We start from the raw sequence: 15,359 nt of genomic DNA on the forward strand, positions 1-15,359 counted from the left end.
TGTTGGAAATAGAGATGGTAATTGTGTTATTCTGAATTCTCAAGATGTCCCTTCATGGTCCCTGTACCTTTGTTCGTCAGTCAGCCAAATGCTTGGTACTGCCATGATTGAATTCTACTAATGGAATTAAAGTTGCTAATCAGCTGACCTTAAAATAGGGAGATTGTCTTAGATGATCTAGGTGGACACCCAAAGTAATCACAGAGCCCTTAAAAAACAGGAAGAGGAGGAGGAAGTCAGACCTGTGATGCTGCAATGCTACCAAACCAGAAGTAAGATTCCAAATGTGAGAAAGATCTGATGCACTAAGATGGCTCTGAGACGTAGACATCAACATGCAAGGTCCAGAGAGAGAGGATTCTTGGAGCTAAGGCTGGCTCTTAGCTAACAGCAAACAAGAAAACAGAACTCTCATTCCTACAGCCATAAGGAATCAGATTCTGCCTACCAAAGTGAGCTTGGAAGCCAAATCTTTCCAAAGCCTTCCAACAGGAGCTCAGCCAGCCAATACTTTGATTTCAGTCTTGTGAACCTTGAGTAGAGAAACCAAGCCATCCCATATTTCTGAGCTACAGAACAGGGAGATAATATATTTGCACTGTTTTAAGCTGCCAAATTTGTTATGAGAGCAATAGAAAAGTAAAACAATAATTAAACATAGAAATATATTTGTTCTAATATTCAACTCAGGAAATGACTTGCACAGGTTGTGAGAAAATAAATACAGAAAACTCATAAGACCAATAGGGCAGAGGTCGGCAAACAATACTGTGTGGGCAAAATTCATCCCCTCATTACATGTTTTGTATGGTCTAGGAGCTAGAAATAGTTTTTATATTTTTTATTGGTTGGAAAAAGTCAAAAGAAGAGTATTTTGGGACATATGAAAATTATATTCAAAATTCAGTGTCCATAATTAAAGTTTAATTGGAATACAACCATACTCATTTGCTTATGTATTGTCTCTGGCTGCTTTTCTATGTTATAGTAAAGTTGCAAAGTTGAGTATCTTTAGCAGAGACCACATGGCTTTCAAAGCCTACAATATTTACTCTCTGGAATTTTTGTTTTGAAAAATTTGCCAACCTCGGCAGTAGGAAAGAGTTTACATAAAAAGAAAGAACAAGGGAAATAATACAGATCAGCAATTGAAAACAACCCAATAGTGGCATACCTACATCTCACTTCTGGGTTGTTTTTTTTTTAACATTCTTGGAATATGGGGGAGGTGGGTAGCACATCAACAGTAGTTTTACATGGGGCAGGGGAAAATGGGACAGCACCAGTCTACATGACCCAGGAAATGGTCTTCCATATCCTCTTTACCATATATGTCTAGAGCTGCTGCCAACACCTAACACAAATAAGATCTTCCCAGTATTGTTAGTCATTACTTCCTGCTATCCTTATAAAAACAGTAAGTATAATCCTTGTATTTGCTCAACTCAGATGTGCACTGGAGTCTTCCTTTCAGAGCTCTACAACATAAGAACAATCTCTTGGTATCATGCCTTTGCCAGGTTCTCTGGACCTGGGGGTAGATGGGAGTCTTGCTGGAAGAATGGCAAACTAATACCTAGTGAGTGTATACTACATAACAAGGAATGTGCTAGGCACTTAATATATATCTCTAATCCTCACTCTAAGCTATGAAGTAGTTATTATTATCATTATTCTCTTTCAGATGAGGAAGCCAAAGCTCATGAAGGTTAAATAACTTGCCAAAGGCATACAGGTATTAGGACAGAAACAGGATTTATACTGAAAGCTCATACCCTTTACATGTGGCTAAACTGCCAGAAAAAAATTCGCAGCTGTCAGCAATGACAAAACTTTAAGTAAGGATGAAAACTAATAGAAGTGAAGGAATGATACAGAGCATTCCATCTGATGGGCTATGATTGTGCACATGTGTGCAGGCACACCTCCACACATGCACACTGCATGCAGAGTGATAGGAATTAAGGAGAGGGCAAAAGAGTAAAGAAAATAAACATGAACCCCAAAGATACAAATGCAATGAAACGCCGGGACGCCTGCACCCTGATGTTTCTAGCAGCAATGGCCACGATAGCCAAACTGTGGAAGGAGCCTCGGTGTCCAACGAAAGATGAATGGATAAAGAAGATGTGGTTTATGTATACAATGGAATAGTACTCAGCTATTAGAAATGACAAATACCCACCATTTGCTTCAACGTGGATGGAACTGGAGGGTATTATGCTGAGTGAAGTAAGTCAGTCGGAGAAGGACAGACATTATATGTTCTCATTCATTTGGGGAATATAAATAATAGTGAAAGGGAATATAAGGGAAGGGAGAAGAAATGTGTGGGAAATGTCAGAAAGGGAGACAGAACGTAAAGACTGCTAACTCTGGGAAACGAACTAGGGGTGGTAGAAGGGAGGAGGGCGGGGGGTGGGAGTGAATGGGTGACGGGCACTGGGGGTTATTCTGTATGTTATTAAATTGAACACCAATAAAAAATAAATAAAATAAATAAATAAATAAATAAATAAATAAAAAAGAAAATAAACATGAAAAAAAAAAAAGAAAATAAACACGATACCCACTGTGACATTTGTATCCTTCTCTGTCATATAAATCTAATATTTGAAAAATACAAGGCTTGGAATATATTCAGTATTTCCTCTAGCTCATACTCTGAAGAATGAATTTGAAATGAAGTCAGTTACCCTCATTATTTTTCATTAATGATTATTTAGTATCCAGAGTTTTCTAGGCCCTAATATGTTTTTAAGGTCTAACTCTTGGCATTTCTAACTTTCAGATGGAAGCTTATTTAAATGGAAAGTCAAATTCCCCTTAGATCTGTAGAGGGAAAATAGGTAATCTTACCCCAAGGGAAAAAAAAAAAAAGAATATAACATTCATTTCCTAGTTATCTGCTATTAGCTGCTGGAGAGATCAGAGATAAGCCATTTTTATTAGATATGCTGAGATAAGACAGGAATTTCTTATTATTCATAAGGAAACTAATCAGAATTATTTACGTGGGCAGCCTGGGTGCCTGAGCGGTTTAGCGCCGCCTTCCACCGAGGGCGTGATCCTGGAGACCCCGGATCAAGTCCCACATTGGGCTCCCTGCATGGAGCCTGCTTCTCCCTCTGCCTGTGTCTCTGCCTCTCTCTCTCTCTGTCTCTCATGAATAAATAAATAAATAAATTTTTTAAAAAAGAATTTACAAATTTACTCATTACACGTAAAATATTTATTGCATTCCTACTACATGTTAGGCCTTCTGCTAAGGCTAAGAGTAAAGATGTCAATAATACAAACAAGGACCCCGGCCTTACAGAGATGATGGTCTATATTCCTCTCTTCCTTTCCAAACACAAAAACTGAAAAAGAAATCCCTAGACACATTAGGGTAAAACTGCAGAACCCTCTGTTAAAAGAGAACATCTTACAAGTTGGTAGAAAGGGTAAATCTCCCCAAATTACATACAAAGGAATGACAATTAGAATGATTTCAATAGTAATAATGAATGAATGAATAGTAATAATGAAATCTGGAATCCATCCAGTCAATGATATCTTCAAAGTTCTGAGAGAAAATAACTTTCAACCTAAAATTGTATGTACAAAAAAAAAAAATACTGCTCAGGAATGAGGATGACATAAAAAAAATTTTCAGCACTGAAATGATTTATTGTCAACAGAGTTTCACTAGAAGAACTTCTAAAGATTGTACTTGAAGAAGAGGTAAAAGAGATCTCAATTTTAAAAAGAAATGATGATAAATGAAATTAGTAAAATATGTGGATAGATCTAAGCAAACACTGATGTCTAAACAAAAATTATAGTATCTAATTATTGAATAAAAAAATAATATATGTCTAGACCACCTGGGTGGCTCAGTGGTTGAGTGTCTGCCTTTGGCTCAGGCCATGATCTCAGGGTCCTGGGATCGAGTCCTGCATCAACCTCCCCACAGGGAGCCCGCTTCTGCCTCTGCCTATATCTCTGCCTCTCTCTCTCTGTGTCTCTCACGAATAAATAAATAAAATCTTTTTAAAAATCAGATATGGCTAAACAACTCAACAACAACAAAACCCCAAAAGCAAACAAAAAGATATGGCTAAAACAGAACAAAAAGTATAAATAATCCAGGAAGAAGATATATGAAGTTACAGAATATCAAGTTCCTTTTACTAATGAGAAGAAAAGTAAAACTATTGATTCATAAAGTTAAATATGAATGTTGTGATTTATAGGATAACCACTGAAAATAAAAAGTCATATATATCTGTAGTATTAGAAAATATAAAATGGAATGAGAAAAATATACTTCAATCAATCTGTAGAAAATATAAATAAAAGCCAATAAAATATATGGATATTACATAAAAGCAAATATTACAGTGATCACAATAATAGAAAATAATGTACATATTTTAGTAATTAGTATAAGTAGCCAAAGTATAGTTTAAGAAAAAATATCAGATTAAACCTCAAAAATTATACACAGCATATACATATAGCATGTATATGTATATACCAGACATGTATTTATTATGTATATAGCATATGTGTATAGCAAATATTTAAATACATATAATTTAAAATAGCATATATATGTATGTAAGTATATATATAAAATATATATATGTTTGTAGGCATACAGACACAGAAAGATTGAAAGTCAAGGGTAGAATGATATATACCACGTAATATTAATTAAAAAAAACTTGATGTAATTGTATTAATAGCAGACAAAATAGACTTTAAAATAAAAGCACTTCCGGAAGTGAAGAAGGTCATTAAAAAAGCAATCAAATTGGTAAAGATGAATAGTCTAACAGAAAATTGGGCAATGGACATAGTCATTTCACAAAAAAGGAACCAAAAAAGACTAATAAGCCTATGAAAAGATGCTCAACCTCATTAGTAATCAGTAAAGTTCAAATTAAAATCATAGTGCGTTACCCACTTTTACCACCCAGTTTGGCAAAATTTAAAATTTTCATGAATCCAAGTGTTGGTAAGATTGTAAAGTAAAAAAAACAAAAAACAAAAGCAAACCAACAACAAAAAAACCCCAAAACTTTTATATAATGCCGGTGGAGTTTAAACTGCTACAGCCACTATGATAAACAATTTAACATTAACTTGTAAAGCTGAAAATGCTCATACCATTTGTCCTGCAAGTTCATTCTTAGGTGCACTCCCTAGAGAAGTCTTCTCAAACATTTCTGGCATAGGTCACAGTAAAAAATATATTTTAGATCATAACCCAGAAAACGAATACAAACATACACATTCACACACACATATATTATATATATATCTATTATAATATTTACACACGCACATATACCTAGGAGTATTCTATTCTATTTTGGTTTTAGTGCTGGTCATAACCCATCAACGGGTCATGACCCATAATTTTAAAAACCCCACCTTAGGGAAACTTCTGTACATATTTGCCAGGCCATATGTACAAGAATGTCATAGGAAGAACAAACAAAACCCAAACCCAGAAAAAGGAAGGAAATAATAAAGATTAGAGCAGAAATAAATGATATAGAAACTAAAAAAACAATAGAACAGATCAATGAAACCAGAAGCTAGTTCTTTGAAAAGATCAGCAAAACTGATAAACCTCTAACAAGATTCATTAAAAAAAAGGAGGACCCAAATAAAATCACTAATGGAAGAAAAGTAACAACCAACACCACAGAAATACAATTGTAACAGATTATTATGAAAACCTATATGCCAACTAACTGAACAACCTAGAAGAAATGGATAAATTCCTAGAAATACATTAACCTACCAAAACTGAAGCAGGAAGAAATAGAAAATCTGAACAGAACAATCACCCTCAATAGAAGAGAATCAGCGATCAAAAAAAACTTCCAACAAACCAAAGCCCAGGACCAGACAGCTTCACAGTCAAATTTTACCAAACATTTAAAGAAGAGTTAATACCCATTCTCCTCAAACTATTCAAAAAAAACACAAAAGGAAGGAAAGCTTCCAAATTCATTTTATGAGGCCAGTAACACCCTGATACCAAAACCAGATAAAGATACCACAAGAAAAAAGAGAGAACTATAAGCCAATAACTCTCATGAATATAAATGCAAAAATCCTCAACAAAATATTAGCAAACTGAATCCAACAATATATTTAAAAAATCATATGCCACAATCAGGTAGATTTATTCCCAGGATTCAAAGGCGGTTCAATATTCACAAAACAATCAATGTGATACATCACATCAATAAGATAAAGGATAAAAACCACATGATCATTTCAATAGATCAGAATAGTGCAGAAAAGGCACTTAACAATGTACAATACCCATTCATGATAAAAACCCTCTACCAAGTAGGTCTAGAGGGAACATATCTCAATATAATAAAGGCCGTATATGCAAAACTCACAGCCAACATCATGTAGCATGTCAAGGCACTCCAAAATTCTCTGGGTGAGATTCACTGTGAGATCACTCTGATGTGAATCTCTCACTTACAACTAGATTATGGAAATTTGATAAAGTAGGGGTGATTTTGAAATTACTATGTGACAATTGTCAATGCCCATAAAACCAAAGATCACCAGAAACCCACTTATGGTTGAGCAAGCTGAGATTTTTTCATCACAATAAAGGAAAACGCATGCCATGAAGAAGCATGGGGCATCTCAGTAAGAGGGCATTTCAAAGAATTTAATACAGGATTTGGATTTCTGTTAGGTAATTTTGAAGAGACTTTGAGGGAGCAGGGATTTGGTCTAGATTAGGTGATGTCAGGAAGTGGGGACAACGATGTCTTAAATTTTATGTAGGAGGGCAAACAAAAACAAAGCTGAAGCTGTAATTGGTAAAGAAACAGGTCATTCATATTAGCCAGGAAAGGGGGCTGTTTCATACTTTGTGGCTTCAACAGTCACCTTGGTTTTGTCTGTGCTTAGACAAAACTATGTATTATTCTTTTGTCTCACTTCATCATGGTTGCAGAGTAATCCTGCAGGATGCTGATGCTCTGAGATTATGTCCCACAGATGAACACCATGGCCTAACTGTGAGTGTCAGCTCATCTCCCAACAGCATCAAAGCCTGCATATAAATATCAGACCAGTTTCCAGATGTCAGGGGCTGATTTTTCTTTCTCACAACAAAAGACTCTACATTCCCTTCCACGCTCTGTGTATCTTCCAACGGTTGGCGTTATCATCTTTCAAGTTTACTGGCAGAGACTCACATTTTATCTATTTCAGTTATCTTTCACCTACTTCAGTAATTATTACCCATTCATCAAAAACAAAAACATCAGTTTCCTCCTTCTTTAAAAAGATGAAGACTCTCACAAGGATACACCACAGCATGAAATGTCACAACATGGTACGAATATAAGATCAGGTCATCACTCCCGTAGAAGTAATTCACGTTCTGGTTCCATATCATGTTGTCTTTCTGAGTTCAACTGGGGTCCTGATTAGGAAAAATGATCATGATGACTGTCTTTGTGTTGGATGGCAACTGCCTCCACTTGTATAATTATGTGGAATTTTGTAGTTCTCATTAAGATAGCACAATGAACAAACCGGTTCTGTCAGGGTCTCTTTCATTCTATTTCTAGAGTTAAATTTAAGACTGGACCTATAGCAACCAACTTGTTAAAATGAGAAGTGGTTGGAGAAAATGTCAAGGACTGCTCAGCCCACTTTAATAGGTAGCCTCCTTCTATCAGTCCTCGCTAGAAATTGTTCCAGTGGTCTAGCAATAAAATCTCTGTACTTTTATCCAATCTAAGGTAAATGACAATAAAGGTTGTGCTTCCAACTGATTAGAGAATGAGTCACTTTCTGACTCATCTCATCTCTTAGAGGTCAGGGTGAGAATTTCAATTTTATGGTCTATTAAGCATGGAGACAGCTCAGTGGTGTTGCAACACTCCCTCGCAACAAACAAAGGGTGTTCGCTGCCAATAAAATATCACTCATGCTTCATTTTTGAAAACCACTGAATAAACAGCAAACGAGATACTTTTAATACTGAGAGATAGTTTTAAGTCTCTGAGATCACATAGAAGAGTAGCAGGAATGGTGGTGAAGTAATGGTCTTTGTTTTCAGCTCTAAAAATAAGGAGGTATTTTGATATGTCAAATTGGACACTCATCATGTACATTTCCAGCTGTCACAGAAGGATATAAGTTGTTGTCACAGAAGCCTAAGAATTCATTGAAAGCTCTGTTTCTTTCTTCAGGCATTTGTATGCATAAAACCAGAATTTATGCTACGGAGGAGACAATACTGTAATAAACTCATCTTCTTCCTTAGATTGTGAAACCACTGAGGGTGGTCCATGTTTTATTCATCTTTGTATCTGTATCTTCTAGTATACCAATAGGTTATCAATAAATATCATAGAAGGGATGGATGGATGGGTTGATGCATGGATGGATCACTTGGATAGGTGGATGGTTGGGTTTATTAAATTATTGTTTCATCAATAAAAGTAGTACAAGTGATTCAAAAGTTCTGTATTGATGTACTAACACCTACTAAGGAAGACACAGAATTTTCAATTTATTATTATTTATTCTTACACTCTTCTAACAACAATTGGTATTTTATCTTTCTGTGACAGCTGAAAATTTACTCTGTTCAGAGGGCAAATGTACTTGGCATAGCTCATGGATTTTTTGTATTGTATTTTTTTAACCCCATGCTGACAGAAGAAAACCATATTTGTTCCATAACTTGCTTAGGCCTGAAATGCTTTAACTGAAAACTTGCTATCTACTCACTCACTCATGTATCCATTCATTTGCTTGTTCATCCATCTATCCATCTATCATTAACAGTCACTGAGTACCTACTATAGGCATTCTTTTAGGCACAAGGACTACATCAGTGAACAGTATAGATAAAAACCCCTGCCCTCGTGGTTATAAAGCCTATAGTTTATGGAAGAAGAAAGATAATAAACAAGACTAATAAAGTAAAATACATAGCATATAAGTATTAAGGGGAAAAACACAGGAAGGGGTGTGTTAGTTTGGGTAGAGTAGCTTCTATAACAAACCATTTCCAAATTCCATTGACTTAACACGTTTAAAGTTAATCTCTTATTTTTTAAAAAATATTTTATTTATTTATTCATTAGAGACAGAGAGAGAGAGAGAGAGAGAGAGAGAGAGAGAGAGGCAGTGACATAGGCAGAGAGAGAAGCAGGCTGCATGCAGGGAGCCCGGTGTGGGGACTCGACCCTGGGACTCCAGGATCACACCCTGGGCCAAAGGCAGATGCTCATCCGCTGAGCCACCCAGGCGTCCCAAGTTAATCTCTTATTAATATAACCTAGTGTTGATCTGACAAGATTTAGGGGAAAGTTTATATCAGTCAGGCCTGTAATTACCATCTATACTGACTATCAGCTCAATTGATGGCAAAACTTTGAATTAGCAATGTGTAAATACACAAGACCTTTGGGTCTTGTATTGAGAGGTATGCTTCAGTGATTACAAGTGGCATTTAGAAGTTAAAAACAGAAGTGTGTGGAAAATACCAGAAAGGGAGATAGAACATAAAAACTCCTAGCCTAACTCTGGGAAACGAACTGGGGGTGGGGAGGGAGAGCGGGGGGTGGGGGTGAATGGGTGACGGGCACTGAGGGGGGGCACTTGATGGGATGAGCACTGGGTGTTATTCTGTAAGTTGGCAAATTGAACACCAATAAAAAATAAGTTTATTATAAAAAAATTTAAAAATTCCTCTACCCATATTGAAGATTGAAGTAACTTCTGATGACTGAAGCACTCATGAGTCATGGTCCCTAGTTATATTGTCTGAGTAAATGAGGGTCCAGGATTAGAGAAGAGGTTGAATAGTAATGGAATAAGAAATAGAAATGACTTAATACTATGAATCAAATAAAATAATATGGAAGATTAGAAAAACAGTTATTGAGAAATTCCTTATATGTCTTCAGACTCTACAATTGGAAGGTCAGTCATTTGTTAAAATTTCATTTTTTTCTTCATTGCCCTGAAATGGTAAACCCTACCTTGACATCATTTGGTAGGGAAAGAGCTGGTTAAAGAAACAAACAAAAAAACTGATACTCAGGATGCCTGGGTGGCTCAGTTGGTTGAGCATCTGCCTTTGGCTCAGGTCATGATCCCAGGGTCCTGGGATGGAGTCCTGCATCAGGCTCCCTGGAAGGAGCCTGCTTCTCCTTCTGCCTATGTCTCTGCCTCACTCTCTGTGTCTCTCGTGAATAAATAAATAAATAAAATCTTTAAAAAATTCTGATACTCATTCCAACTCTATTAACATAACCGTAACCTTTTAGTGTTCAAATTTCCACTATTTTTATATTTATAAAATCTAAAATCAGTTACCTCTCTTACCTAATAGGTATAATTTTGAGAACTTGAAGGACTATTCCCTAGTAATAAATGTGATCCAAAGATAGATCAGCTCTCACAGGGAAAGAGGCTCCAATTTTGAAATAAGCTCAACCTCTGATTTAAAATAATCTTGAATATTTTGTAATCTTATTTTATTTCCCTCTTGGAAGTAAAATATACATTCTCAATAGATACATATTGCTACACAGAGTCTCACTAACTTTTATAATTTTTCAAAACTTTGTCCATCAATCAAAAGTTATCAAGTTAAAAAATGTTATCAAGTTTATGACAAAACAAGATATGACCAAAACCAAGAGAAACAAACAGAAAATCAGTTCTCAACTCGAACAATAGAATTATCATTCACAGAGTTTTAAGTAATTACAAATAATTTATCCAAGAAATTATGAGAAAAGGGGTGAAAATCAGCAAAGAGAAACATAACAAAAGCAAAATGAAAAATCTAAAACTGAAAAAAACAACTGAATTTATGAATTAAATAAATGTGCTTAAGAGTAAATTAAACATAGCCAAAGATTAGTGAATTGAAAGATCAGAAAAACATATGCAAAATGAATTCAAAGATATAAAGGGATAAAAAATATGGAAAGGAGTATAAAAGATGTATGAAAGCTATTAAATAGAATTAAGATACATATTTGAAGTATTTGAAGTGGGGAGAGAAAAGAGAGAAAAAGCAGTATGTGAAGAGGTATTATCTGAAAAATATTCAAATATGACAAAAGATATTAATAGGTGCAGACTTAAGACACTCTAGACACCCCAACGTGGACAAATATAAAGAAAAATCAGACAGAGGCTAGACATGTTATAGACACTGTGCAAATCCCACAGAAAAGGGGAAAATAGTAAAAGTAGACTATGAAAACTATTATTACAGTTGATTCTTGGACAGCACAACTTTGAACTGTATGGGTTCACTTATATGTAGATTTTTTCCCAATATATTGTTAAAAACTTTTGGAGATTTGTGACAATTTGAAAAAACTCACAGATGAACTGCACAGCCTAGAAGTATTGAAAAATTAAGAAAAAGATGTGTCATGAATGCCTAAAATATATGTAGACACTAGTCTATCACACTACCATAAAATACATACAAATATATCATAAAAAGTTAAAATTTATCAAAATTTATGCAGACTTACAGACCATACATGGCACAATTTGCAGCTGAGAAAAATGTAAACAAACTTAAAGATGCAGTATTAAATCATGATTGCATTAGAATTATCTGTAGTATCAACTGTCCTAATGTAATTTTGTAGCTACCTCCTGTTGCTATTGTGGTGAGCTCAAGTATTGCAAGTATCTATTTAAGATGCCATAGGACATTAATCATCTCCACATGAACAGTTCATCTCTATAGTAAACTGCATATCATAATAAAAAGCGATCCCTCATGGTTCTCATATTTTTTGGTTTAACGCAATACCTCAAACCTCAAATGACACTACTGGACCCATATACAGTACTACTAGTGATGCTGGAAATGCACCCAAGAAGTAGAGAAAAGTTATGAAATTATAAGAAAAAGATGAATTGCTTTATATGCACCACAGATTGAGGTCTGCAGCTGGGGTTGCCCATTAATTCAAGATACATGAATCCAGTATAAGGACCATTATAAAAAAAAAAGAAAAAGAAACTCATGAAGCTGTTGCTGCAGTTACAACTAGCAAGCACAAAAACCTTGTACTTTTTGCAAAACATCTCTCTATCTCATATTGAAAATGCAGCTTTCATGTAGGTGCAAGATTGCTACAAGAAAGGTGTAACTTATAGACCCTCATATGATTTGGGGGAAAAAAATAAAATCATTATATGATAACCTAAAGCAAAAGAAAGGTGAAGTATCTAAACCTGGAGGATTTAAGGCCAGAAAGGATGGTTTGGTAATTTTAGAAAGAGGTTTGCCTTAAAAAAAAAAAAAAGAGTCAAGATAACAGAAGAAGCAGCTTTGACCAACTAAGAGGCAGCAGACCAGTTCCCAGTCACCACTTACAAACTCCTTAGGGAGAAAAACTATCCACTCAAAAAGGTTTTTAATGCAGATGAAAGTGTCCTATTCCGGGGGGGGGGAATGCCACAAAAGACATTTATTAGTAATGAAGAGAAATGAGCACTAGGACTTAAGAAAGGAAGGAATAGGCTAACTGTACTGTAGGCATCTGTTTTGTGCAGATGCAGTTCGGTTTGTGATCAGGACTGTCCTTATCTATAAAGCTGCTAAACCCTGAACCTTGAAGGAAAAAGAAACATCAGCTGCTAGTGTTTTGGTTGTACCAAAAGAAGACCTGAACAATGAGAACCCTTCTTCTATATTGGTTTCATCAATGCTTTTTCTCTGAAGTCAGGAAGTACCTTGCCAGTAAGGGACTGCCTTTTAAAGTTATTTTGATATTGAACAATGCCCCTGGCTACCTAGAATCCCATGAGTTCACAACACCAAGGCCATTGAAGTAGTCTATTTGCCCCAAACACAATGTCTCTAATTCAGCCTTTAGATCAGAGGGTCATAAGGACATTTAAGGTTCATTATACATGGCACGCTATGGAATGAACTGTCAACATTATGGAAAGCACACTGATAGAGAGAACATGAAAGTATGGGAGGATAAGCCAGTGAAAATGGCATTGTTGTTACAGGAAAAGCCATGAAAACCATCAAGCCCCAAACAATAAATTTCTGCTAGAGAAAACTGTGTCCAGATGTTGTGTGTGACTTCAAAGGATTTATACAGAGCCAATCAAGGAAATCATGAAAGAGATTGTAGCAATGGCAAAAAAGGTGAAGGGGAGGGGTAAAGGGTTTCAAGGTGTGAATCTTGAAGAAGTTCAAGAGCTAACAGACCCCACATCATAGGATTTAACAGAAGATGATTTGATGGACATGAGTGCTTCTGAACCAGTCCAGATGAAGAAGAAAAAGACATAGAAGTGGTGCCAGAAGATAAAGTGGCATTAGACAATTGGGCAGAACAGTCTCGATTATTCAATATGGCTTTTGGCTTCTTTTACAACATGGACCCTTCTATGATACGGGCACTGAAGCTGAAGCAGGTGGTAGGAGGAGGATTGGTACTATATAGAAATATTTTTAGAGAAGTGGAAAAGCAAAAATGTCAGAAATTATATATTTCTGTAAAGTTATACTGAGTGTGCCTGCCTCTCCTTCCTTCCCTTCCACCTCTTCTGCCTCTGCCACCCTGGAGATAGCAAGACCAATCCCTCCTCTTCCTCTTCCTCAGCCCACTCAACATGGAGAGAAAAGGATGAAGACCTTTATGGTGGCCCACCCACTTAACAAATAGTAAATAATCATCATGCCATACATAATAAACTTATACGTACATATGGCTAACAAACTTATCCATTACATGTGTGTCTCTGTGCGAAAATCTAACTGTACAAGAAATGTATAAGACATTTTTGTGTCATCATCTTTACTGCCTAAATGTTTATCATGTAGAACACTGTGTGCAAGACATATACAGAAGCGGTTATGTCTAGCCTCACATAGGCATAAGGTGAATGATAATTAATATATGATTAATAATGTATTAGTTTTCTTACTGTTTTCTAACTTTGCTTTCAAAGTTATTTTGAAAGTTTACCCTTACAGCAAGCTTTTCTCTACTAGTTGGAGAAACTGTGTATTAGCCTATCATTGCAGGGAAGTGGTTTTTAAAAATATTACAACGTTTCTAAAACTGTATTATTAATATGATTGTAATACCATATACTATAAAAATTTTTATAACAACTCATGCATTCATGTATAGGCTAGGCTACCATGAAGCAAGAGTATCAATTACACTAGCCTACCAAAAAGCAATCATATTGCTTCTTCTTCGTTATCAATACATGAGTTGTTATATCTGTAAATAAATGTCAATTTCTTTTTCACATTATCTTCTCATTTTTCAGGTCTAATGTTAATAATATATATATAATATCCACAGTGTTTTTTAAAATTTATTTATTTATTTGAGAGAGAAAGAGAGAGAATGAATGTGTGAACAGAGGGAGGGGCATAGGGAGAGGGAGAGAGAGAATCTCAAGCAGTGTCTCCACTGAATGTGGAGCCTGATGCGGGGAATGACCCCAGGACCCTGAGATCCTGATCTGAGGTGAAATCAAGAGTTGGCTGCTTAACCAACTGAGCCACCCAGGTGCCCCTAACATCTACAGTGTTTTATATCATAGAAGACAATACTGGTACAGTTTCTGACAGATGATTCATCTTGTAAACAGATGATGTAAACTTATAGTATTTATAAATATGATACAGTGCTATAAATGTATTTTTTCTTCTCCATGATTTTAATAAAACTCTTTTCTAGCTTACTCTATCGTCAGAATACAGTATATAATACATGTAACATACAAAATATGTGCTAATGAACTATTTATGTTGTTGATAAGGCTTCTGGACAACAGAGGCTATTGAGTTTTCAGAGTCAAAAGTTACACATGGATTTTTGACTATGTGGGGGATCAGTACCCTTAATCCCACATCGTAAAAGGCTCAATCATACTTTTTAAAAAGCAACAACATAGTGACATCTGATTTCTTAACAGAAACATTGCAAGCCAAAACCCAATGGAGTAATGTCTTCAAATAAGTGAAAGTTAACTACTTCTAACCTTGAACTCGGTAACTAGCAAAAACATGCTTGAAAATTGAAAATAAAATAAAATAAAGCATCACTAAGAAAAACAAAAACTGAGAGTATTTATCACTAGAAGAACTATGCCAAGGAAATACTGAAGGGTCCCCTTTAGGCAGAATGAAAATTACCCCAGAAGGAAACACGAAAATGTAATAATAAAAAAAAAACCAGAGCAATGGAAAAGATAACAGTGTAGTAAGTCTAAGTGCATACTGACTATAAAATAATATCTTCTGAGATTAAGTATGTTAGTCTGAATGGATAATCCATGTT

General features: G+C 35.5%; 1 protein-coding gene across 6 annotated transcripts in view; it reads right to left on the reverse strand.

The window, feature by feature from the left end:
• The window catches only part of SYTL5 (synaptotagmin like 5), a 234,053-nt gene that overhangs the window by 63,219 nt on the left and 155,475 nt on the right, over positions 1-15,359 (reverse strand). The gene's annotated exons all lie outside the window — the stretch shown is intronic.

Source organism: Canis aureus, chromosome X (genome assembly GCF_053574225.1).
Source record: "Canis aureus isolate CA01 chromosome X, VMU_Caureus_v.1.0, whole genome shotgun sequence".
Taxonomy (NCBI): domain Eukaryota; kingdom Metazoa; phylum Chordata; class Mammalia; order Carnivora; family Canidae; genus Canis; species Canis aureus.